Here is a 25,105-nt window from a genome sequence, read left to right as displayed (position 1 = left end):
CAAAGGCAACGAGGGGAGTAGTTAACATCAGACGGACGGGTGTTTTTAAACAAAGCACTTGCCGGGACAGTGCTAACAGAACTGCATAAATTAACCCTCTGGGGAGTCCAAGGACTATGTGATCATTTCCTAAGAAATAACCTGTGCATAGGTGTATGTGACCTAGCAAAAGCAATCACAAAAGGGTGTTTAATTTGCCAAAAAGTAAATCAGAAAGTCATGAGAAAAGTAACACCTGGAGGGAAGGAACTAACTCTAAGATCTTTCCAAAGCATACAAATAAATTTTACTGAGATGCCCCCAGAACAAGGATACAAACATCTACTAGTTATAGTGGATCATCTCACTCACTGGGTAGAAGCCTTCCCAACCAAAAGGGAAACAGCCCAAGTCGTAGCAAAGGTAATCTTGGAAAACATTATCCCCAGATACAGAATGGTGAATACCATAGACTCAGACCGAGGTCCACACTTTGTGGCCCAAACATTGCAAAATGTAATTGAAGCCTTAAGAATAAAATGGAGATTACATACTCCGTGGCACCCCCAGAGTTCTGGGAGGGTGGAACAGATGAACAAAACTCTCAAAAATGTATTGACTAAATTAATCAAAAAACAAAAATGAATTGGCTAAAGTGTTTGCCCCTAGCGCTCTTGCGCATCAGAACAAGACCCCAGTCTGATATAAAGATTTCACCCTATGAAATGATGTTTGGACTGCCATTCTTGTTAACACCCTATAGCACAGGAGACTATTTGGAAGGAGAAGAAGCTACCAGAAAATATTTAGAAATCATTGGAAGAACCCTAGAAAGACTTAGAAAAAAAGGATACCTTCCCCAAACCTCCCCTCTTGACACAAAAGCACATGACATCAACCAGGAGACTGGGTTTTGATAAAATCCTGGAATAGTAGACCATTAATGCCTAAATTTGAAGGCCCCTTTCAAGTACCAGTCATCGCTAATTCTGCTGTGTGGACCGGAGAAAAAGGTTAGACCCACATCATGAGAATTAAAGACCAGTCCCACCCCCGAGCATTGGACAAGATTGGTCAGTGTCTCCCTCTGGTATTGGACAAGATTCCACACCACCCTCACACCCTAATTCAGGACAAGATTCAACCACATCAGGAGCCAATTCAGCTGAATATACTATTATAAAAGGACCAAATGACTTAAAGTTGACATATCAAAAAGACTGATGAACTGCATAAGACAAAAGTTTAGAATCATAACATGTCTTAAAGTGTTTCAAGAAATTTGTAAAAGTTAAAAATCGTTAATAAGTAATTCTGGTGAAGTCCTCCCAACTTAGTACCAAAGACTCCAGGTTAATCTTCTGCAGAGTGCTCCCCTAGGAGAGACCAAATTAGCAGAGACAGATCAAGAGAGGTTTAACCAGAAGAGCAAGAGACTCTAAAGAGCTTGGAAACTTCTTCTCAGTAAAATCCTCAGGAGGCAAGGCCAGGTGGGCAAGCTGTGCAAGATGACCCATACCGGACTCTTGGGAAGGGTAGTAGCAATGGCTCTGACTGCTGGGGGTGTTCCGGGGAGCCCAAGAGAGCCGTGCAGTGAGTGCTACCAACCTCTCTATGAGAAAGAAGTAAGTTCCTTGCTGAGAGTCCACACCAATTTAAACTATAATTGTGTTAACCTCTCCCAATTGATCCTTTATCAAGAGAATGAGAAAATATATTGCACAGCCCAGAACACTGCCACATTTAGGCAGCCACTCCTGAGAGAGTACCCTGTAGGAGAAGCCTGGTGGTGCTTTGAACGTGATGCTACTAAAGCAAGCCTGGTAAATCTGGTCAAAGGAAAAGATATTTCTAAATATTAGGAGAGCACAACAAAAGCTAATATATTTCGGGAAACCCCTAAACACCTGTTTTGGGTCAATGGTACCACAGCATCCACTGAATTGCCAAGAGACTGGTCTGGCAGTTGCATCATTAGAATTATAAAACAAGCTTTCTTTATATTTCCCAAAGAATCTGGATCAAGTACAAGAGTCCCTATATACGATGATTTAAGGAAAAACAAATTGAAGAAGCAGTATATATTAAACCAAATTATGAAGTTACAAGCAATATCAGAGATAATATCGAATCAGACCACATTAGCTCTTAATCATATTAATGACCAACTCACCCAAACCAAAACAGTAATTTATCAAATCAAATTAACTGTAGCAGTCATGAGAGACATCTTAAATGAAATAAGAAAACTGGCATATGTAAGAAATCAAAAAAGCATTCCTGTACTTGATTCCAGTTGGTGGGATAATTTATGGACTTTCAAAAAAAGCTAGAAAACTACAACCTTCACTGTGTGTACACTCATTAGTTGTTCTTATTTCCCTGCTTAATTAAAATAGTGAAATCTGCTGTACAGAATAACCCAAGGATCTCTAAAGAGATTAACCTGAAAAAACCAAACAAAATTAAGGAAGTTGGGAAAATATGATCACCAGAGTGCTCAGGAAATTTATAATCAATACAAAAAATATAAGAAATTCTATGTTAATGAGGCAAAAACTGTAAGTTGAGGCCATCTTAAGCTTACTCCTGATCAAAGAAAAAGAGGGAGAAATGTTATGAATAAAAAGTTATCTATTTTTTTTTAAGGTTGCAGAGTTAAAACAAGTTGGACCAGTTTCTGTTCAGTTAGCTTCATTGTTAAGAGTTCTTCTTCAATTACCTGTTAATGGTTGGTGATTAACCATTGTCCCCATGAGGCTTGCCAGGGAGTGACACAGGGACCCTGCAGGTAGCAGGAGAATGGCAGTGGCATCAGAGCTGGTATGCAGATGAGAAATGCATTGCACCAAATTTTGCAGTTTTCCAGGAAAACCCCTAAAAACAAGGAGCCAACATAGAACTAGGGGACCTAGGTGATGTCTAAGGATGGGAGCGTAGTCCAGTGCCTGCTTGGATCCTTTTTGTTTCTCACCCTAACCTGAAAGGATGTTGACTAGAGAGAGGACCCGAGGCGTTGGACCGAAAAGGCGGAATCTCCTAATCTCTGGTGAGGACGGAATCCCCAGCTCTGCCTGCAGACCAGCGGACACAGCTGCATCATCCTCCTCCTCCGTGCCATTCCTGGGAGTGCCGGCGGTGTGGGCGCGACCCGTCGATTTCTCCCCACCTGAGCTGATTCTTTTTAATAAAGACTTTAAAAAGGAGAAAGATCTCCAGCCCATTTTTTTCAAGAAGCACTGGGAGCACAAAGGGACACAGCCAGGAGGCCCAGCAGCTCCTTGCTGAGGGCCCACTTCATGCAAGAGCTCACACTCAAAATATGAAATGAATTTAAAATAAAAGGGTGGGGGGAGGCAGCAGTGAGGTGTCCTCATAGGTTCAATTCTGCACTCTGCTTTTGTCACCAACATTATCCAAGTTCCTGTGCTTGTTTTCCTGGAGAATTTGCACTCAACAGAGCTTCAGTGCCTTTGATCAAATCAGTCTTAAGAGCAGCTTGGGGCTGGTCAGTCATTTAGATGTGAGCACTGCCTGGGGTCCAGGCAACAAAAGAACATTAGCTGCAGGCCACCCATACAGCTTTTCATCTTAATGAGAACACATTTTTGCAAACAGATAGATGTTGGGAGGATTTTTGCACCATTGGGCCAAGGCACAAGGCTCTGGATCTACACAGCACTTTGGTAGGAGGGGAACACAGGTGGGGACAATCCAGGCTGTTAGCAGTGCCCCCACCCCCTCATTAAGGACAGCACAATTACTTTTAGAGCTCCTTAACCAGCTGGTGAAAAACTGATCTTCTTTTCATGCCCCCTGCATACTGACAGGCAAGTTGAACAGAAAATCTGCCTCTTCCTCCATGATCTCTGATCACCAAAGCAAAGAACCAAGAAAAAAAAAAAGCCAAAAACACCCCAACCAATTAAATACAAATAATTTTTTGCCCACTCTGTTTTGGTTTTTTTTTTTTAAGAGCTTTATAAGACTGACTAAGCCAGTGCTGAATTAAGAGTGTCACATGTTATGTGCCTTTCACAAAGTGTGGGACAGCTGCTGCCATGTAAAGGTGGGTGCAGTGTCAGTCCCTTTACTTCAGACCCAGCCCTCCCTTCCTGAGGGACAGAAATTCATCTGTTAGAATCCCTTGGAGCTTATGGAGCTGCTCTTGGCCCTCCTGTGGATAACTGGGCTGCTGTGGAGAACTGAAGAATTTTCAGCTTGGTACCTGTTATGTATATTATGGTAATTTGTGCTGATAGAATATATATATATATATATGAATAAAATATCAAGCCTTGAAATCACAGTAGCAAGGGAAGAGGGGATTGCTTCATAGGGTGAGGAAACCGCAGCTGGCAGTCGGGTAGGAGGAGTGTCATTAACATAGGAAGTGACCCCAGCCGGCACAGGAGATTGTCGTTCTCACTGGTGTGAACAGGAGGAGGCCCAGCGATGGTGGCCCATGGAGATGTTCATCTTAGACAGAGGGGACCATCAAGGACATACATCTGCATACGGGATTCCGGTAACCGAAGAGTGGATACACATCAGTTCCTGCACAAGGTTTTGTCCAGCACAGGACGGAGAATAGAGGCATCATGAATGTGAAGAACCCTGAGGAAAGACAAAGGGACTCTGCCATGGGCTAGAAAAAGAGTATAAGAAGGGATTCTGCCAAGCGGCATTGGTGAACAGGGGGGATTGGGTGCGATAGAAGGCGGATCTGTGTTCACCCAGCTTCCATCCCGGGGTCAGTGCTGTCCTTGATTGTTGGCTGTCAGGACTGTATATCGGTTGTGAATAAATTTATATTTTATTTTTATTAAATTGGCTGGATCGATTTTTACCTATAACAGTATCCATGTATGGGGGCCTGAAGAATCTAAGCAGCATCTTCCTTGGCCAACAACAGACTGGAAAGGGAAAACCAGCATCAGAAACCTGTGAGATGGAAAACTTTGGGCTGTTTGAGATCAAAAATGTCACCTAAAAATCTCAATGGCAAAGAACAACCTTTCTGACAAGGATTCCAGTAGAATAAATGACACAGGTGTTGGAATAACAGCCAGTGCCCATAGCAATGAGAATTCCTTGGTGAGGAGGGTCCCACGGAGAGTCGGCTGAGTAATGACACTCACAGCCAATGTGGCTACACGTCGTTCTCCTTTATTAAGCAACTTTGACATAGTTATCCTCCTCTATACACTGTCTCCTGCCACTAATGCTTAATGCTCATTGGTTAAGTAGCTACATTCACACATACATCTTAATTACTGATTGGTTGTCACACTATAAGCATCTTTAGCTAAGGTGTGCCAAATTAGCAGCTCCCACAACGTGCTTGGCGCATTTGGTTTCATCCTGGCACAATGCTCATTCTTCCTTGTTGTATCTATTTGAGGACAGCACATGGTCTATCTTGTTCCTGTTTGAGGACGATACATGGTTTTCAGAGTAACTCTGTAATCTGCAGACCAGGGCTGTCCAATTCCCACAGGGGAATATCATGGCATTGTTCAGCCAAGAATCCTTCTACACCTTGGAATAAAAGGCAGTGCCCACTGCAAAGACATTTCCCTGTCCTGTGGGCTCCACAAACCACACATGAACATGGCACTTTTCCTGAGTGCTTCCCAAAGCTTCTCTGCAAGAAGCACTGGGGAAGTGCATGGGGCAAGAGTTCTGCAAGTGCCAGGCTCTTGTGCAGCAGAAAAGTCATAAAATATGGAAGATTCTAGCAACCCCAATAAATCCATCATTTATGGCTTGTAAATATTCCAGTGAATCTCAGTTACTTCAGGGCAAAAACAAACACAGGGCAATCTTGCTTAGACTGCAACCCCTGGCGCGAGGACACGAGGCTTGACTCCATTTTGATCAGAAGGCTGATTTATTATGATATATATTATACTAAAATGCTACATTACAGCTATACTAAAAGAACAGAGAGAGAAAAATCAGAAGGCTACAAAGACAAGAATAGAAGAGGAATGAATAACAAAAATCCTGTGACTGCTCACAGCCTTGGCACAGGTGGCTGTGATTGGTCACTGATTGAAAACAATCCACATGAACCAATGGAAGATTCACCTGTGGCATTCCACAGCAGCAGATAGCCATTGTTTACATTTCTTTCCTGAGGCCCTCAGCTCCTCAGGACAGGAAAAATCCTAGCAGAGGCTTTTTCACTAAAAATCCTGGCAACATCTCACCCTTTTAAATTATTAAATTAAATAGAAAAAGAAATGTTTGCAATCTCCTCTACTGAGGCCTTGCAGAAGAGAGAACAACACCTCTTGAGGTTGATCTGTTGCCAATCAAAATCTCAATCATCTGCTGATGTGGAATGGTCAGGGAAACTCTTCACCTGCAAAACATTCAGGGAAATTCTTCACTTATCAAACATCTAATTATATCATATCACTAAAACAATCTTAAAAAATAAGAAAATGCAAAGAACACATGCAGAGAAAGTTCATTGTTTCAAGTCCAAGCAGCTGAGTTTCAGGACAGAGTCCATGGACTGAAGATGTTCTTCTTTGACATCTCTGGAAGTCCCCTTTGGTCCTGAAACAGGCTTGCAGAATTCTGAAACAAAGAACTGCTAAAGAAAACAAGAATTATCAAACAATTCATTTACAGTCATCAAACAATTCAGAGAAAATTTCTGGAATGCCCTGGCCACAGCCCTTCATTGAACCGCTTGGGCTGAGGCTAATTTTTGGCTTTTCAATGCTTTTGAGCTGCTAGCTCTTTCCACTTTTCTTTATTATTATTATTATTTTTTCATTAGAAGAAGAGTAGCAGCAGCAGCAGAGTGTCTCTAGGACCCTTGGGTGGCTCTGGTCCTGGTGGGCGGACCAGAGAACTCAGACTTGGCTCACAGAATGGTGGCCTAGGTTCTTGTGGGGAAAGCAAAGTTTTTGAACTCAGCACTGGACGGGGCGATGGCCCCGGCCCAGGGAAATGAGTTAAACGGCTTAGAACTAGCTTGTGAGGCGGGCTCTGCACGCTCAGAACTTGGTAGGACTATGCTGCTAGTGTTTTGAGAGTAGAAATGACGAAATGTTTTTTTTTTTTAGAAGCACTGGTGCACACTGGCAGCTGGAGAAGAGAAGTTTTCTCAGGAATTGTTATTTTAGATTTGAGGGTTTCTTGTCTCCAGAGCAAGCGAGCAGTGCTTGCTTTGCTCTGTGTCTCTTGTTTTTGTAAGGTAAATGTTATTTTTTCTGCTTTTTGCTTTTTGGCACTACTTTTATCTCTACTGGGTTGGGAACTAGAGGTAGATGTTACAGGAGCCAACTCCCCCACGCCGCTGGGGCGCTCGGGGGAAGGCAGGCACTTTAACTTCTAGGGAGAAGCTCTCGACTATACGCAAAGTGATTTAAAAACTATATTGATTTTGAACACAGCCAGCCGAACTGCTCCTGCAGTCAGCTGGAGGGTTATGCTTTTTTTACGGAAGGATAGGCTTTTCGCAGGGTTTGATGTGAATGATGGAGTTTCGGAAACCTGCGGGACAACTGGGGTGGGTGGTGCAGGCAGCACGGGCGCTGGTGTCGACTCTTGAGGCGGTCTCGTGGGCTCAGCACCATTCTCAGCAAGCTCTTGCACTGCAATTGGATCGGCAGGGAGCGGCGGGACAGGCGGGGGCGGCGGGCTCGGAGCGGGGTCGGCCCGCGCAGGCGCCGCCTGCACCGTTGCGAATTCAGTTGCCGGCTGGGATGCAGAGAAAGAAGGCACGGAGGCAGCTCCTGCAGCTCCCGGGAGCAGCAGCACAGCCGGGGAATCACTGTTGTTGATCGCGCTGCCTGGCAACACGGGCGGATCGGCGGGAGGCGGTTCCGGGTGCCGCGGCGCAGGCGCAGTTATCAGAGCCGGCGGAGCTGGCCCGGGCGGCTGCGGGGCCGCGGGCGGAGCCGGCTGAGGCGGAGCCGCGGGGTCCGGCGCCTCCCGCGGGGCTGGCTGAGGCGGAGCCGCGGGGTCCGGCGCCTCCCGCGGGGCTGGCTGAGGCGGAGCCGGATCCGCTCCCTCCCGGGGTGGGGGAAGCGGAGAATTTCGCGGCGAAGCGGGCGGGGCCGGCCCGGAAAGCGGCGGGTTCGGTTTTTCATCCCCCCCAAGAGAAGGAGCGCGGGGGGAAGGTAGATCTGTTTGCTCCAAGGGAGCGGAGAAAAACTTTTGCTCAGCTGTGGGCAGTGCGGGGGGAATGCAAACTCGCGGTTCGTCTTCTTTGAGAGGCTTCTCTCGTGCCGAAGCTGGCGGGGACAGAACGCGACTGCGCTCCCGAGCCATGATGTCCCCCGCAGCCCGTCCCCATTTCAAGATAACGCCATAAATCAGTGTGTGCACTGCATGCATCATCGGGGATGAAACACGCTGGACTATTGTCCACCTAAAAAGAGCGTCCATGAACTCCCAAAAACCTAAATCAAGGGAGTCTATGACATTTGTAATAAATCTATGAAATTTTGCCCATCTGAAGAACTCATAACACCGTCTCTCCAACATACATTGAGGAATTCTGTCCCTGCGTCCCCATCTGCACCAGAGTTTAATAACTTTCTCCTCTGACGCAGTAAACGGAACCTGAGCTTCCGAAGGTACCTTTTCCCAACTTTCCTCCCACCTTTTGCGAATGGCAGGATCTTCAGAAAGGGAAAAAATAACAGTACCTCTAGACAGTGTCCTTGTGGATCCAGCTGTGCAGCTCTGCTGCTCTGCGGTCTCTGGACACAATCTCCAGGAAAGTCCAACAGGTTCTCCTGTTTGCCTTGGCTGTGAACTCTGCCCATCTTCAGGGTCTCGTTTCTTCAGCTCCAGGCTAGATTCCATGGTCACTCTTGGGGTGACCATCAGTTTCACACGTCCAGGGGTCACCAATTGTTGCTTTGACTTGGGCCCCTGGTGCGAGGACACGAGGCTTGACTTCATGTTGATCAGAAGGCTGATTTATTATGATATATATTATACTAAAATGCTACATTACAACTATACTAAAAGAACAGAGAGAAAGATCAGAAGGCTACAAAGACAAGAATAGAATAGGAATGAATAACAAAAATCCTGTGACTGCGCACAGCCTTGGCACAGGTGGCTGTGATTGGTCACTGATTGAAAACAATCCACATGGACCAATGGAAGATTCACCTGTGGCACTCCACAGCAGCAGACAGTTATTGTTTACATTTCTTTCCTGGGGCCCTCAGCTCCTCAGGACAGGAAAAATCCTAGCAGAGGCTTTTTCACTAAAAATCCTGGCAACAGAACGTTGTCAATACAATTTTTGTGAAATCTACATGAGAATCTGAGGAGATTACTACACAGCTTGGATGCTAGAGGAACTTCTGCAAATAGGTTACAGGGTATTTATTTAACTGATTCAGAACTTTGCTTCAGCTGGCAATAGTTCAAGAATTTTATTTTCTAGTGTCTTTTGGTGGCCCACATTAAAAAACAAAAAAAAAAAAAACACAAAACAAAAAAAACCCAAAGAACAAGTTCTGTCCTTTTCCAATTTCAAACAGATATTCTTTTTCTTTACCCATGAATTATGACAAAGCAAGTGACGTTCAAAGTCAGCATTCAGAAAGAGCCCTGAGAAGAGACTAGATGTATGCCAATTCCCTCTTGCTATTCAGCTGATTTTATATACTAGCTTTCTGTGTCTCTAGCTTTTTATATGATCTCTGTTACTACAGCCACTTCCAAATCTTGGTAAAAATTAGTAATTTCTCCACCTTCACTTTGTGGGAAATTGTGGGGGCAAAAAAGTAGCATTGTTTAGTCCAAGTTCAAGCAGAAAACAGAAATTCAGAAATACATTCTGACCCTTGGCCAGTTTTAATTTTTATTTAACAGCACCCACAAGGACACCGTCCCCAAGTGAGGGGAGTGGGGCTCGCAGAACTCACCGATTGTGAGGTCACGGGCACATCTCCAGGGAGGCCTGAGGTATAACCGTTGCTGTACATCAACATTGCACTCAGAGCTGAGGACAGGATCCCGAGAGGGAGCTTGCCCAAGGCTGCTGAGCGAGTTTTGGTGTCTCTGAGACATCTCTCTTCACTCAAGGAAGGATTGGAAGGCTTTGTCAGGAGGAGAAAGGCCGGCAGTGCTGTGGCACAGACCGTCCAGACATTCCTCCGTACCCACAATGGTGCAGCAGAACGCTGCTAAGAAGCGTCCCCCTGGCAAGGAGCGAGGTGAGAGCCAAGTCTCCCTCCCCACAGATGGCAGAGGGGGAGCGGCCAAGAGCAGCAGAAAGGGGAAACAGGAGATCCACAGAATCACCCCAGAGTAGAGGCCCTCCTCTCATGGGCCAGAGGAGCCAGGCTGGGCTGTGGGCACCGGCACTTCCCCTGCCCTTTAGCCAGCCAGCAGGGCCTTGGGGACAATGCTGCAGGGACATTTCCTGAGCTCTACAAGGTGCTCACTCCCCCTGCCCCCTCTCTCTCTCCCCAATGCACACCGTGTCACCGGGCAGAGGCAGACGCAGAGAGCGGCAGCTGCCTCTCCGGACATGCCAGGCCGGACCAGGCTCGTCGCCGTTCATGGAGACAGCAAGCACAAGACTCGGGCAGCCAGAAAGGAAAACGCATCCGGCTCAACCGCGTGCCACTGCTGCGTGCTGAGACCAGCAGCCCCAGCACCGCCCCTCAGGCGGTGTCAGGGCAGTCCCAGGCCGTGGGGCTGGTCACCAGCAGCAGCAGCAGCTTGCCCTGCCGAAAGCAGGGCCTGAAGCGAGGCCACCCACGGGGAGACACGGAGCCTCAGGCACCCAAGAGCCCACTGGCAAAGCGCCGCAGGTTGGAGGATGGTCCAGCCCCTCAGGAGGTGTCAGGGTGGTCCCAGGCCGTGGGGCTGGTCACCAGCAGCAGCTTGCCCTGCCGAAAGCAGGGCCTGAAGCGAGGCCACCCACGGGGAGACACGGATCCTCAGGCACCCAAGAGCCCACTGGCAAAGCGCCGCAGGTTGGAGGATGGTCCAGCCCAGAGTGCTGGTACCACCAGCCAGGTGGCATTGAGGCTGTCCCAGGAATCTCAGTCATCCAGGAAACAAACAGCCCCATACATACCCCCCTGGATCTTGCCCCGCTCCCAATCCGGGCCAATTCGTGTGAGGCACGTCTTGCGGCGGCAGCTGCGAGATAAAAAGCCCTACAGTCGGCCTGAAAACCAGGGCAGGACCAGACGAGCACCCACCCCTGTTGTTTGACCCCCTCATCCCTCAAAATAAAGTTTTCTGGTTTGTTTGTTTGAACTGGGAGATGCCACATTCTTTTTTCCAGTCGTCTGCAGCTGATCTCCAAATAGGGGCCCCAAGCTCAGTGGGACAAGTGTGTGCCTTCAAGGACTCACCTGTCCCATGGCAACACCCAGCGTCACCACGTTCCATGGCAACACCCAGTCTCACCATGTCCCCTGGTCTGGAGATACCAGCCCTGCTTCTGCCAGGGAAAAAACAGAACTGTGCAAAAGGAGCACGGGGATTTTGCAAGCATTCCTGGCTGAGGCAGCCTCAGTGGGAGGGCACAGCTCTGCCTGCTGCAGGTGCCCAGGAGGGAAAATCATGGATGCAGTAGGATTATTCCCCTCCCAACCCAGCCCAGGCACAGTTCAATCTACCACTGCTGCCACTGGGGTTGCACGTACCAGCCTGGAGAGTAACTGGAATAAGAGAGAGTAACTTCCCAGCATCAGTGCAGCTGATGCTGGGAAGGTAAAACTAAAGCCAGTCCCGCCCCCAGTAAAAATACACTGCACCTGAAAAAAAATAGCCAGCACCCTCCTGTTCTCTGCAAATGGGACCAAAAATTTCAAAAGCATTAAAAAAATTAACCAGGCTTTGGAGCAGTTACAGGTCAGACTACATGAGGCTGGAAAAGATTGTACAGGTGACAGTTCTCAGAGGAAAATTAGCAGGAAATCATTTCTTTCTGCTATTAAAATCTCAGGCTGTTGCCATGAGACACTCAAGCCACAAGAAAAGTACTTCAGCACCAGCATCCAACTGAGCACCTGTTTGATCCACTTCAGTGGAAAGCCATCACTTTGCCAGCAGAATTCCTCCTCTGGGTTACACACAACATATTTTTTTCTATCTGGGAGTGCCACTGGATTTTTTTACCTAGCATTTAATATTAAATTGTGGAAGTATTTTAAATTAAAAGGGAATGAAAAGATGGACCCACGAGATGGGACAGGAGGAAGCCGGGCAGCCCTTTAAAGAGGGAGATGCTAAGCTGTACATCCAGGAGAGCTCCTCTGAGCACAGAGCAGCCACACAGCACACCTGACCACAACATTTCTAGTTCACCTGCGTTCTTATAAATGGGAAAAGAACAAAACAGTGGCAGGAAAGGAGGCAGAAGTCAACTGTGAGAGTTTCATTCACAACACATGATACTCAAAATCAGAATGAAGGCCTATCAAGGAACACCAATAGCTATGAAAATATATGTAAGCAGCAGAGACAGGTGCTATGTATGTCCCTTCTACTTCCCAGCCTCAATGCAGACTCAGTTTCAGGATGCAGCGGCATCCCAGGAAGTTGCAAATGCTCAGGAGTGCAGTGGCTCGTGCCTCACTGATAACCACTTGGAAAAACATACTGTTTCATATAAATTAGAGGAAACCTAGGAATCTAGCCTAAATCAAGTTCTAGGCAAGACCCCAACCAACATAAAATATGGAGAGGCACAAAAGTGCCTCCATTTTCCACTCCACCTCCCTTGAACTCAGCAAGAACTAATCCCCAAACCTCACAGCCGGAGGCAAATGCAGTTGGTTGGGAGAGGAAATCTGAAGTCTCCTTGCGAGGCAGCTCTCCAAGGCTGAGCACCAGGAGAGGCAGCTCCCGCAGCACGTGTGCAGGTGGCACAAAAAGAACCTGTGTGCCATGACCAGCAGGACAGTGCCAGCCAAAGGGCTGCCTGAGGACGGCCACCGATGGTTTCACTGCCAGCCCTGGCTGAGGGGAAACCTGGACACAGGACAAGGCAGAGAGGGGCCAAATGTTCTACTCCTTCTCAAAACAAGTTGCTGTTTTTGTTTCCAAGCCTAGCACTCTTTGGATCTAATTAAATTTGAAGAGGGAAATGAGGAGTAAGCAAAATTCTTGGACAGCAGGCTGGTTTGTTCAGCTAGCTGGGGCTGCAAGCCATGCGTGAAAAGCAATGTCAGGTGCTAAAGCAAATCTCTGTGTCCTTCAACAGCAACAAGAGAAGTGTGAACAAGACAGAGAATATACCTATTTTAGGAATGTAATTGTTTTATAGGAAACACACCAACACCCAGTGTTCTTCTAATCTTGCTTTTTAATACTCAGCGCTTGTAAATTTCTTCAATCTGGGAAGTCCAAGATTTCATCTGATAGCATAAATATTTGTTCCGCACCATTTGGGGGTTTTTTTTTAATTCTTAATGTTTATATAAATATCACTTAGCGAACACTGGACCTGTGAAGAATTAAGGAAATATGCCTTTAACTACTCTGTGTAGGTCACCTGCAACAAATTTCATGGCAGAGGAGCTTCTGGAAGCCCCTGGTTTACCATCACTACCAAAACTTGGTAGTGATCTTCCAGAGACCCAACACGGAGAGGCCAAACAACTGTTACTGGTCTCAAAACAAAAAGAAAATTGCTCCATGGAGCTTAAGAGAGCATGCTGTCTTGGCATTAATTCCTACCAAGTCTGCTGACAGTACAGGGCAGTAAATAATGCAGATTTCTAATTTATACCTCTTAAAGCACAGCCTAAAAATAGGAAAGACTCCTATAACAAAGAATCCTCCATTGAGTGCTCAAGAAGGAATTCTTACATCTTCTTCAAGACCACACATAAACCAGGTGGAATCAGTTCTGAAGTCAGATTTTAATAGCTCTGAGAGAGATTTTCTTTCACAGTTGCATTATTGAAGCCATGTAAACTCCTGGAATCCATATCATCTTCTAACTATAAGCTGCAGAGATTAAATTTCTCACTGTGTGGAGAAATACCTGATTCAGTTTGTTTTGAATCTGCTGCCTGTCAACTTTTTTTGATCTTGTCAAAGGCTGTCTGGGGAGAACGTTGTCAATACAATTTTTGTGAAATCTACATGAGAATCTGAGGAGATTACTACACAGCTTGGATGCTAGAGGAACTTCTGCAAATAGGTTACAGGGTATTTATTTAACTGATTCAGAACTTTGCTTCAGCTGGCAATAGTTCAAGAATTTTATTTTCTAGTGTCTTTTGGTGGCCCACATTAAAAAACAAAAAAAAAAAACACAAAACAAAAAAAACCCAAAGAACAAGTTCTGTCCTTTTCCAATTTCAAACAGATATTCTTTTTCTTTACCCATGAATTATGACAAAGCAAGTGACGTTCAAAGTCAGCATTCAGAAAGAGCCCTGAGAAGAGACTAGATGTATGCCAATTCCCTCTTGCTATTCAGCTGATTTTATATACTAGCTTTCTGTGTCTCTAGCTTTTTATATGATCTCTGTTACTACAGCCACTTCCAAATCTTGGTAAAAATTAGTAATTTCTCCACCTTCACTTTGTGGGAAATTGTGGGGGCAAAAAAGTAGCATTGTTTAGTCCAAGTTCAAGCAGAAAACAGAAATTCAGAAATACATTCTGACCCTTGGCCAGTTTTAATTTTTATTTAACAGCACCCACAAGGACACCGTCCCCAAGTGAGGGGAGTGGGGCTCGCAGAACTCACCGATTGTGAGGTCACGGGCACATCTCCAGGGAGGCCTGAGGTATAACCGTTGCTGTACATCAACATTGCACTCAGAGCTGAGGACAGGATCCCGAGAGGGAGCTTGCCCAAGGCTGCTGAGCGAGTTTTGGTGTCTCTGAGACATCTCTCTTCACTCAAGGAAGGATTGGAAGGCTTTGTCAGGAGGAGAAAGGCCGGCAGTGCTGTGGCACAGACCGTCCAGACATTCCTCCGTACCCACAATGGTGCAGCAGAACGCTGCTAAGAAGCGTCCCCCTGGCAAGGAGCGAGGTGAGAGCCAAGTCTCCCTCCCCACAGATGGCAGAGGGGGAGCGGCCAAGAGCAGCAGAAAGGGGAAACAGGAGATCCACAGAATCACCCCAGAGTAGAGGCCCTCCTCTCATGGGCCAGAGGAGCCAGGCTGGGCTGTGGGCACCGGCACTTCCCCTGCCCTTTAGCCAGCCAGCAGGGCCTTGGGGACAATGCTGCAGGGACATTTCCTGAGCTCTACAAGGTGCTCACTCCCCCTGCCCTCTCTCTCTCTCCCCAACGCACACCGTGTCACCGGGCAGAGGCAGACGCAGAGAGCGGCAGCTGCCTCTCCGGACATGCCAGGCCGGACCAGGCTCGTCGCCGTTCATGGAGACAGCAAGCACAAGACTCGGGCAGCCAGAAAGGAAAACGCATCCGGCTCAACCGCGTGCCACTGCTGCGTGCTGAGACCAGCAGCCCCAGCACCGCCCCTCAGGCGGTGTCAGGGCAGTCCCAGGCCGTGGGGCTGGTCACCAGCAGCAGCAGCAGCTTGCCCTGCCGAAAGCAGGGCCTGAAGCGAGGCCACCCACGGGGAGACACGGAGCCTCAGGCACCCAAGAGCCCACTGGCAAAGCGCCGCAGGTTGGAGGATGGTCCAGCCCCTCAGGAGGTGTCAGGGTGGTCCCAGGCCGTGGGGCTGGTCACCAGCAGCAGCTTGCCCTGCCGAAAGCAGGGCCTGAAGCGAGGCCACCCACGGGGAGACACGGAGCCTCAGGCACCCAAGAGCCCACTGGCAAAGCGCCGCAGGTTGGAGGATGGTCCAGCCCCTCAGGAGGTGTCAGGGTGGTCCCAGGCCGTGGGGCTGGTCACCAGCAGCAGCTTGCCCTGCCGAAAGCAGGGCCTGAAGCGAGACCACCCACGGGGAGACACGGATCCTCAGGCACCCAAGAGCCCACTGGCAAAGCGCCGCAGGTTGGAGGATGGTCCAACCCCTCAGGAGGTGTCAGGGTGGTCCCAGGCCGTGGGGCTGGTCACCAGCAGCAGCTTGCCCTGCCGAAAGCAGGGCCTGAAGCGAGGCCACCCACGGGGAGACACGGATCCTCAGGCACCCAAGAGCCCACTGGCAAAGCGCCGCAGGTTGGAGGATGGTCCAGCCCAGAGTGCTGGTACCACCAGCCAGGTGGCATTGAGGCTGTCCCAGGAATCTCAGTCATCCAGGAAACAAACAGCCCCATACATACCCCCCTGGATCTTGCCCCGCTCCCAATCCGGGCCAATTCGTGTGAGGCACGTCTTGCGGCGGCAGCTGCGAGATAAAAAGCCCTACAGTCGGCCTGAAAACCAGGGCAGGACCAGACGAGCACCCACCCCTGTTGTTTGGCCCCCTCATCCCTCAAACTAAAGTTTTCTGGTTTGTTTGTTTGAACTGGGAGATGCCACATTCTTTTTTCCAGTCGTCTGCAGCTGATCTCCAAATAGGGGCCCCAAGCTCAGTGGGACAAGTGTGTGCCTTCAAGGACTCACCTGTCCCATGGCAACACCCAGCGTCACCATGTCCCCTGGTCTGGCGATACCAAAGGAGCACGGGGATTTTGCAAGCATTCCTGGCTGAGGCAGCCTCAGTGGGAGGGCACAGCTCTGCCTGCTGCAGGTGCCCAGGAGGGAAAATCATGGATGCAGTAGGATTATTCCCCTCCCAACCCAGCCCAGGCACAGTTCAATCTACCACTGCTGCCACTGGGGTTGCACGTACCAGCCTGGAGAGTAACTGGAATAAGAGAGAGTAACTTCCCAGCATCAGTGCAGCTGATGCTGGGAAGGTAAAACTAAAGCCAGTCCCGCCCCCAGTAAAAATACACTGCACCTGAAAAAAAATAGCCAGCACCCTCCTGTTCTCTGCAAATGGGACCAAAAATTTCAAAAGCATTAAAAAAATTAACCAGGCTTTGGAGCAGTTACAGGTCAGACTACATGAGGCTGGAAAAGATTGTACAGGTGACAGTTCTCAGAGGAAAATTAGCAGGAAATCATTTCTTTCTGCTATTAAAATCTCAGGCTGTTGCCATGAGACACTCAAGCCACAAGAAAAGTACTTCAGCACCAGCATCCAACTGAGCACCTGTTTGATCCACTTCAGTGGAAAGCCATCACTTTGCCAGCAGAATTCCTCCTCTGGGTTACACACAACATATTTTTTTCTATCTGGGAGTGCCACTGGATTTTTTTACCTAGCATTTAATATTAAATTGTGGAAGTATTTTAAATTAAAAGGGAATGAAAAGATGGACCCACGAGATGGGACAGGAGGAAGCTGGGCAGCCCTTTAAAGAGGGAGATGCTAAGCTGTACATCCAGGAGAGCTCCTCTGAGCACAGAGCAGCCACACAGCACACCTGACCACAACATTTCTAGTTCACCTGCGTTCTTATAAATGGGAAAAGAACAAAACAGTGGCAGGAAAGGAGGCAGAAGTCAACTGTGAGAGTTTCATTCTCCACGCATGATTCTCTGCAAGAAGCACTGGAGAAGTGCATGGGGTAAGAGTTCTGCAAGTGCCAGACTCTTCTGCAGCAGAAAAGGTCTAAAAAAATCAAAATTCTAGCAAGCAAAATAAATCCATCCTTTAGGGCTTGTAAATACTCCGATGAATCTCAGTTACTTTGGGACAAAAACAAACACAGGGCAAACTTTCCCAAGTATGGTTTCATGACAAAATTCCCATTTGTCTGCTCCTGTTTGTCGGAGAAGACAAGGTTACAAGCTGCCCAGCTCAAGAAGGAAAGGAGGATCTACACTTCCCTGTCATATTTTCCTACTGACAAAGGATTTAAGACAGAGAATTTGGGTAAATGGAAGGATAAGACTGGAGTACGGATGAAGTTTCACATCTAAGATACTTCATTTGCTAAAATAGAAGCACTTTTGTTGTACATGGATCTCCTTGCTAAACCTCTTTGTCTTCAAACTCCCTTCCTCCATGGCAGAACTGAGCAAGCTCCATGTGTCAGAGCTTCGAGTTAAAAGCTCTGTGAAGAGTTAGTTTTAATGGATCCATTTCCAGTCCGTGGGGTTGCTGTCATGAGGAGCTCAGGTGGCTTTTTGTTGAGATCAAAATCAATGAGCCATTTGTCCCAGCTCCACCTGTCCTGAGGCAGCACTGGCTCCACTGTGCCATTTCTAATGAAAATTGAACCTCCTAAAGAAGCCAGGCCAAAATCACGAGAGAGTAGTCACAAAAATTAATTTCGGCAGTTTACTGGGTATTGATGTAACAGCTACCACCTTCCCAAAGTCCAGGCAACAGTTAACAAGGCTCTTTGCTCTGTAAACGGCCTTTCAATTGGTAGTGTTTCATACCCATGCAGAAAAACAAAAAGCCACTTCCACTGTAGAAACATGAGCTGCAGCTATGCAGTAAGTTGTGCTCAGTAGCTGACCTGCTGCTTTAGTTTTGGGGCAGGAGATCCTGCCATAAAATTTCACAAGGAAACTATCAAGTATCTAAACTATGCAGCATTATGTTATTTTCTACCTCCAGTATTGCCAGCACATAGCTTAAGGAAGACAGGTATTTACCAGCCACCATAGATGAAAAAATTAGAATGAAAAATGGCTTTTAAGGAAATCAGAGTGATGGCCACCAGTCATTTTCCAGCTTTGCAGGATTTTGGTTCACAGTCAATCTAAACAAGCCTGCATATGTCTAGCAAGAAGGAAATCACAGAAACATTTCATAGATTGTAGCAGTTTGTTTGGCGGGGGGGGGTTCCTCGGGGAGTCCCCGGAGGGCCCCCTGGGCTGTGAGTTCGCTGGCAGCAGCAGGCACGCAAGGAGACTCCACACGGCTTCTGAGGGTGCTGATTAGATGAGGGTTTATTGGGGGCCCAAGCCCCGGGTGTAACATGGTTTCAGAGGGAGAAGGGGGAAAGGCAAAAGGAAGGGGGAGAGAGGGCGAGCCTAGGGGAGAGATGGGCCATGAGAGAATCTGGTCTTCCTCGCACAGCTTAAGAGGGAAATTCAAAGTGGGCACGAAATAAGATTTGGGCCAATGGGATTGCAGATTCATGGGACTTCAGGGGAGGAACACAGGTTGGAATAAATCATACATTTTTGAGGGGTACATTTTCAAGATAGAGCATACCATTTGAATGAAATGCAACACCACAATAGATTAATATGATAGATGATAGATAGATAGATAGATAGATAGATAGATAGATAGATAGATAGATAGATAGACAAGGAAAATAGAGATATATGAATGCACTTGCCTGTATAACTTTGTATAGAAAAGGATGGGGAAGTGAGAGGTTATTCTTTTCCACACATGGGAAACTGTCTTTTTCCCAGAAAAATCATCTTCCTTCTTCAGTGACCACCAGGGTATCTGAAGACCCCACCAAGAAGGCCCTGTGATGCCATTGGCCTGTGCATCCAGCAAGTCAAGAAAGTAAGGCCTGCCTCTTAATACTACAGTGGTGTTAAAGAGGTTTATTCTCGGTTTTTGGTACCAAGAGGAACAAACTGAAGCCACTTGCCATAAAATGCCTGCACAAGCACCAGTGCAAATCACAGACAAAGGAAGGATGAAGCCAAGGTGTCCCACAACCACAGCCCAAGCGGCCAGAGATCCTCCTTCAACCCTGGCTGCATTGAAGCCCCACTGACTGCCAAGAAGAAAAGCACCCTACTGAGAGCAAGCAAACTTAACCCTCTGGCAGGACACAAATTCAGAGGGAAAAAAATGTTAAAATCCCCACACCACCAGACACACTTCCCAGTGAGAAGGGTTGGAACACTCTGCCCCTCGGCACTTCCCCGGCAGGCAGGTTCCCAAAGGTGCTGGGAGCTAAGCTGTGCCCTGCGAGGGAACAGAGCCAGCCTCCCTTCAGTGGGAGAAGGCGCGGCCTCAGCTGTAGCCCCGGGTGCCTGCGGTGGCCCAGGGCACGGCCATAGCTGTCAAGGTGTTGGGCTGCAGCACAGGGTAGGCCGGAGCTCAGCAGCCTCAGCAGAGCCCAGGGCCGCGGCCCTTCCCTGCCGGGGCCCGAGCCTGGCCCGGCCCGTCCCGGCCTGAGCAGCCCGGACTGGCCCAGGGGATGGGCTGCGCCCGCCCGCTGTGCCCACAGGCTGGGCCCAAGCCTTTGCAAGAGGCTTTCTCCCAGCTTGGCAAAACCTCGGCCAAGTGTCCCTGTGCTGTGCTGAGAAGAGTAAAAACCCTCTCAAATTTAACCCTGCTGCCCAACGCATGAGGGATCCCTGCACACCTTAGGAGAGGCCATCAATACTCCTTTATGCCTCATGAGGGATCCCTGCACCCCTCAGCAGGGACACCAAAATATCCCTTTGAGCCTCTTCAGGTCCAGGCCCAGATGATGCCACGGAAGGAAATGTGTCCTCAGCGCAGGGACGCTCAGCATGGGCTCCCCCATCCCCTCGGGGCCCCGCCGCTGGGCACAGCAGCCCCTGCCTGGCTCCTACCTGCCCACACCGTGGGCATCCACGGCTGCTCCTGGGCATGGAGCTCAGTCAGTGCTGGTGCCGGGTGGGCTTTGTTGGTGCTACCAACCGGACATAGCTGTGAAAACTCTAATTCTTTATTTAAACATAAAATGTGGGACAAGCCCTGCCCTGCCAGGCAAGGGCTGCCCACCTTCAGTCCTGGCTGGGGAACAGGACCAGGGGGCTCAGGGGCAGAGGGTCTCGTTGAGGAGGGGTGGGTTTTGGGACGGCCGCATGGCAGGGATGCAGCCACGGCAGGGCAGATAGGGGCAGAAGGGAAGAGCTGGGATAAACTGCCAGGTTGTCATTGCCTCTGTTTTTAGGTTTGTCTTCTGAAGATACACGCGAGCACCTGTGAATAGAGGTGGTGGCTGAGGCCCCAGCTGCCAGTGGCACACAGAGAGCCTCCTGCACAGCAGGGCCCAGAGCTGGCAAGGCTCCCCAGCACGGCTGGAGCTGCTGGCACAGCTGGGCCCAGCTGGACAGCTGCCCCTCAAGGCCCCGGCCAGCAGGGCACGGCTCTGGGCAGGGTCCCTGGCCAGGAGCGGGCCCCAGAGCGCCACTGCCTTTCAAGGGCAACCTCGGCCCTGCTCTTTCTCCTCCCCACCTCCCTCTGCCTCTGCCCCGTGCCCCTGGGGCTGCTCTTGGCCAGGCAGCCTCAGTGGGAGCCAGCTCTGGCTGCAGCCCCAGCGGGGCCCCCAGGACAAGGCCCAGCAATTGAGAGGCCAATGGAAGCACTGGGCAGCAGCAGAACCCTCAGCAGAGTTATTTGGACTATCATGGACTAGCCACAACTCCACTGCAGCCTCAATGGGAATGTTCCCTGTCCACGTTAGACATTCAAAAGAAGCTGTTGGAGGGGGAGAGCACAAAACACTCACTGTTTTCTGTTCCAAGAATACCAGATTCCCATGCAGCACAATATGAAGACAAGCTCCAAATAAAGCACGCCTGCCAGAAACCCTAGCCAGCAGCCGGTTCCCTGACAGAAACCACTTCCGAGGCCATCCTGGGCATTGGGAACAGGTCTTGTGGTGCCAGCTGCATCTGTGGGAGCAATGGGAAGCGTGAGCCCGTGCTGTGCTGCACTGCTGAGCTGGCAGCACGGTGGATACGGGCAGGACGTTCTCTGTTTCCCCCAGAGCTGGGGCCTGCAGGCACCTTGCCGGCCCTTGGCACAGGCTGTGCCAGCCAACAAAGCCCAGCAGGCCGGGAGGAGAGGCCGGGGGCAGCGCAGCTGCTTGGGCAGTGGCTGCTGCCAGGGACACGGGCCAAAGCCATCCCTGAGCAGCCACTGCCACCCCTGGCCCTCCCTGCCCCGTCACAGCTCCCCCAGCCCCAGGGGACAGGCTCAGGCCCTGTCAGGACCCAGCGCAGCCCCTGCCCAGTCGGGAGCCAGGGCTGGCTCTGGCCCTGGGCTGGCGGCAGGGCTCCCGCTCGGGGCTGCTCCTGTGCCTTGGGCCTCTGGGCACTCAGGGCCAGCTCTGCAGCAGCTGCAGCGGGAGGGACGTTGCTGCACCAGTCCCGTTTCCCTGGAGCTCTGAACGAGCTCCAGAGGCCTGGAAGCCGAGGCGCCTCCAGCTTTGGCTGCTGCCGGGCCGGGCAAGGGCAGGCCCTGGGGGAAGAGCTGCTGCCGCACAGCCCCGGCCAGGGCTGAGCCCGGCACAGCAATTACCTGCTGTGCCTGTGCCCATGTCTGGCATCGCCTTCCTTCCTGCAGCTAGCGCTGCCAGTGAGCCACTGCTTCTCCCTGAGTGTTCCTCCTCCTGCAGAGCGTTTTGGTCCGTCACTTGAAAAAGGAAAAAAGGGACAACTGGATCAAATGGAAACACTCCCCACTGGGGAGGTGGCACCTTCATGTGGCAATGCTTGTCTAAGTCACAGGTAAAGATCAGGAAACAGCCCAGGTAATTGGGGCTGGGCCAGTGCACTCCCTTGTGCAAACAGCTGCACCTCCTGATCTTCTCAGAGATTGGGAAATGGCAGGGGATCTCAGGCCCACAGTACAGTTGGGGCACCCTATCAGCTAATGCCAAATTCCATCCTGCAGAGGCTGGGGAGGAATTGCAGCAAGGCCAGGCTGGGAAACAGCCCTGCAGGGTGTGAAAGCAGCAGCGGGGCAGCGAGGCTGCCACGGATCCCTTCCCGCTGTGCCAGGCACGGCGTGTCCAGATGTGCAGCCAAAGCCCCCGGCTGCTGAGTCCCAGGGGAAGCATGAGGGAAATGCACCCACCTTGTCCTCCGGGTGCTTCCTTCTGTGTTTCTCTCAGGAATTCATCTGCCTCATGAGACATTTTGGCTGCAGTATCTTGGGTCTTCCCTTTTGGAGGACCTTAAGAGAAAGTAGTTCCATTTCCCAGGAATGGGTCCCGCAAAAGCAGGGCTCAGCCTGTGGGGTCAGCAGGGACCCACTACTCACCCCTGCCATGGGAGCTGGTTTGGGGCCAAGCATCCAGCCCTGGAGCTGGAGAAGTCCTCCCTGCAGACACACCAGTAACTCAACAGCCACAGAAGCTTCTGCCATCTCTGCTGATCTGCACGGGCACCACTGAGCCGCAGGAGTGGTGAGGGGATCGTGCAGGGCGCGGGCACACACGTGCATGGTTCTGTGCTGGCACCTGCAGCGCTGCCTCCCTGGCCCAGCTTTGGGCTCTGAGCTGGCAGCTCTCCCAGGGGAAAGGCCTTGACCTACCCTCAGCATCTCCCAGAGCCTCAGTCCTGGATGTGGGGCCTTCACCGGCAGGTTCAGCTGCAAAGAAAGGCAGGACAGAAGAGCTGCTGTGGCACTGCAGGAGATCCTCAGGCTGCCCACAAGGCTCAGCCCCGGGGCACAGCCCTGGGCCCGGCCCCTTCCCTCTCTGCTCTTCTCTTTGACTGCACAGAGCACACGGAAGGACACACTGGCACAGCACACGGGAGGAGGACTGAAAGATCAATGCTCCTTCCTCCCACTGACAGCGATCCTGAGGGATCCCTCAGGGATCCAGAAGGGAGAAGGGAAAGATTCTCAGAATCCTTCAGCCTTTACATAATGTTAAGGGAAATGGTTTATAAATGAGCTTTTGTTGCATTGATCCTGATTATTCACTCAGGAAGGGCAGAATGAAAACTTGCCTCCAGCATCCTCCAGGAACTTCAAACCATCCTTCATCAGGACTTCCTGAAAACCCATGTCACGATTCCAGTCTAAAAGGGAGCAGAGATCAGAACCATATCTGTGGCATGCTGGGATGCCCGAATGCTACATGGAAAAGGGCACTGCAAGGGGGTCGTGTAAGGCTATGGGACCCAGATGGGAATGGACATGGCCAAAGCTGCACAGGGGCCTGGGGAGCTCTGGGCTGGCTCCTGATCACTCTCCACACTCTTTCCCTGCCCTCAGCAACACCCCTGGGAGGGGTGACTGGAGTAGCCCAGGGCCCCGGGGTTCTCTCCCTCAGACACAGAGGAAATCCTCTCTAAAACCCCGGCGAAAACTGCAGCAGGCAGTGACACAGTTATGCCTCCCTACCTCCTTCTGTCCCTCCTGCCCTCCTTCTGTGGGGAAACCCCCCAGATCCCAAGGGCAAACAGCCAGGCCCTCTCAGGACACACTGGAGCCTTGCTCTCCCCCTCTGTCCTTTCCCCACCATGGGCACCCCGTGCAGTCCCTGCCAGGTTTAAGGACATGTCTCCCCCAGAGGGTCCCCAGCAGGACTGCTCAGGACCCGAGTGCCCTGAGCCTGCTCGGGATAATTCCCCTGGGCTGTGCCGCTCTAGTCCAGGCTGTGCCCGCACTGCCAAGCAGCAGAGAGGGCAGCTCAAGCCTCAGCAGGGCTCAGGCCCAGAGGCACAGCAATTACCTCCTGTGCCTGTGCCTGGCATGGCCTCCCTTCCTTCAACAGATGCTGGCACGGAACCACTTCCTCCGGGAAATGGTTCCATCTGCACAGGCTCTCCTTTCATTTCTGGAGAAGGAAAAGGGACAGCTGGATCAGATGGAAACATTCCTCATTGGGAATGGGCCATGGATCCCATCCTGCTGTGCCGGGAACCATGCGTTCAGATGTGCTGCCAAAGCCCCCGGCTGCGGAGTCCCAGGGGAAGCATGAGGCAAATGCACCCACCTTGTCCTCCCTGCAGCATTTTCTTCAGCACTTGCCTCATCTGTTTGGATGGTTCCAGGGATATCTTCTCTGTTGTGTCTTGCATCTTCCTCTTCGGAGGAACTTAGAGAAAAATATTTCCATTTCCCAGGAATGGATCCCACAAAAGCAGTGCTCAACTTGTGGGGTCAGCAGGGACACACTACCCACCCCTGCCATGCAGACTGGTCTTGTTGGCAATAACCACCAACGTACGTATGAATCTCCTCCCTGTAGACACACCTGTAACTCAACAGCCACAGAAGCTTCTGCCATCTCTGCTGATCTGCACGGGCACCACTGAGCCGCAGGAGTGGTGAGGGGATCGTGCAGGGCGCGGGCACACACGTGCATGGTTCTGTGCTGGCACCTGCAGCGCTGCCCCCCTGGCCCAGCTTTGGGCTCTGAGCTGGCAGCTCTCCCAGGGGAAAGGCCTTGACCTACCCTCAGCATCTCCCAGAGCCTCAGTCCTGGATGTGGGGCCTTCACCAGCAGGTTCAGCTGCAAAGAAAGGCAGGACAGAAGAGCTCCTGTG

General features: G+C 50.3%; 1 long non-coding RNA gene across 1 annotated transcript; it reads right to left on the bottom strand.

Moving 5' to 3' along the window:
• Positions 1-23,365: 23,365 nt before the first annotated feature.
• On the bottom strand, positions 23,366-24,814 carry LOC135307432 (uncharacterized). The gene is made up of 4 exons (XR_010368152.1): positions 24,742-24,814; positions 24,553-24,654; positions 24,289-24,393; positions 23,366-23,632 (listed from the first exon to the last, which is right to left on the bottom strand). It is a non-coding gene; the product is annotated as an uncharacterized LOC135307432 (long non-coding RNA).
• Positions 24,815-25,105: the final 291 nt, after the last annotated feature.

Source organism: Passer domesticus, chromosome 9, assembly GCF_036417665.1.
Source record: "Passer domesticus isolate bPasDom1 chromosome 9, bPasDom1.hap1, whole genome shotgun sequence".
Taxonomy (NCBI): domain Eukaryota; kingdom Metazoa; phylum Chordata; class Aves; order Passeriformes; family Passeridae; genus Passer; species Passer domesticus.
Note: the sequence above shows the minus strand (reverse complement) of the source record. Positions and strands in the feature narration are given on the sequence as shown.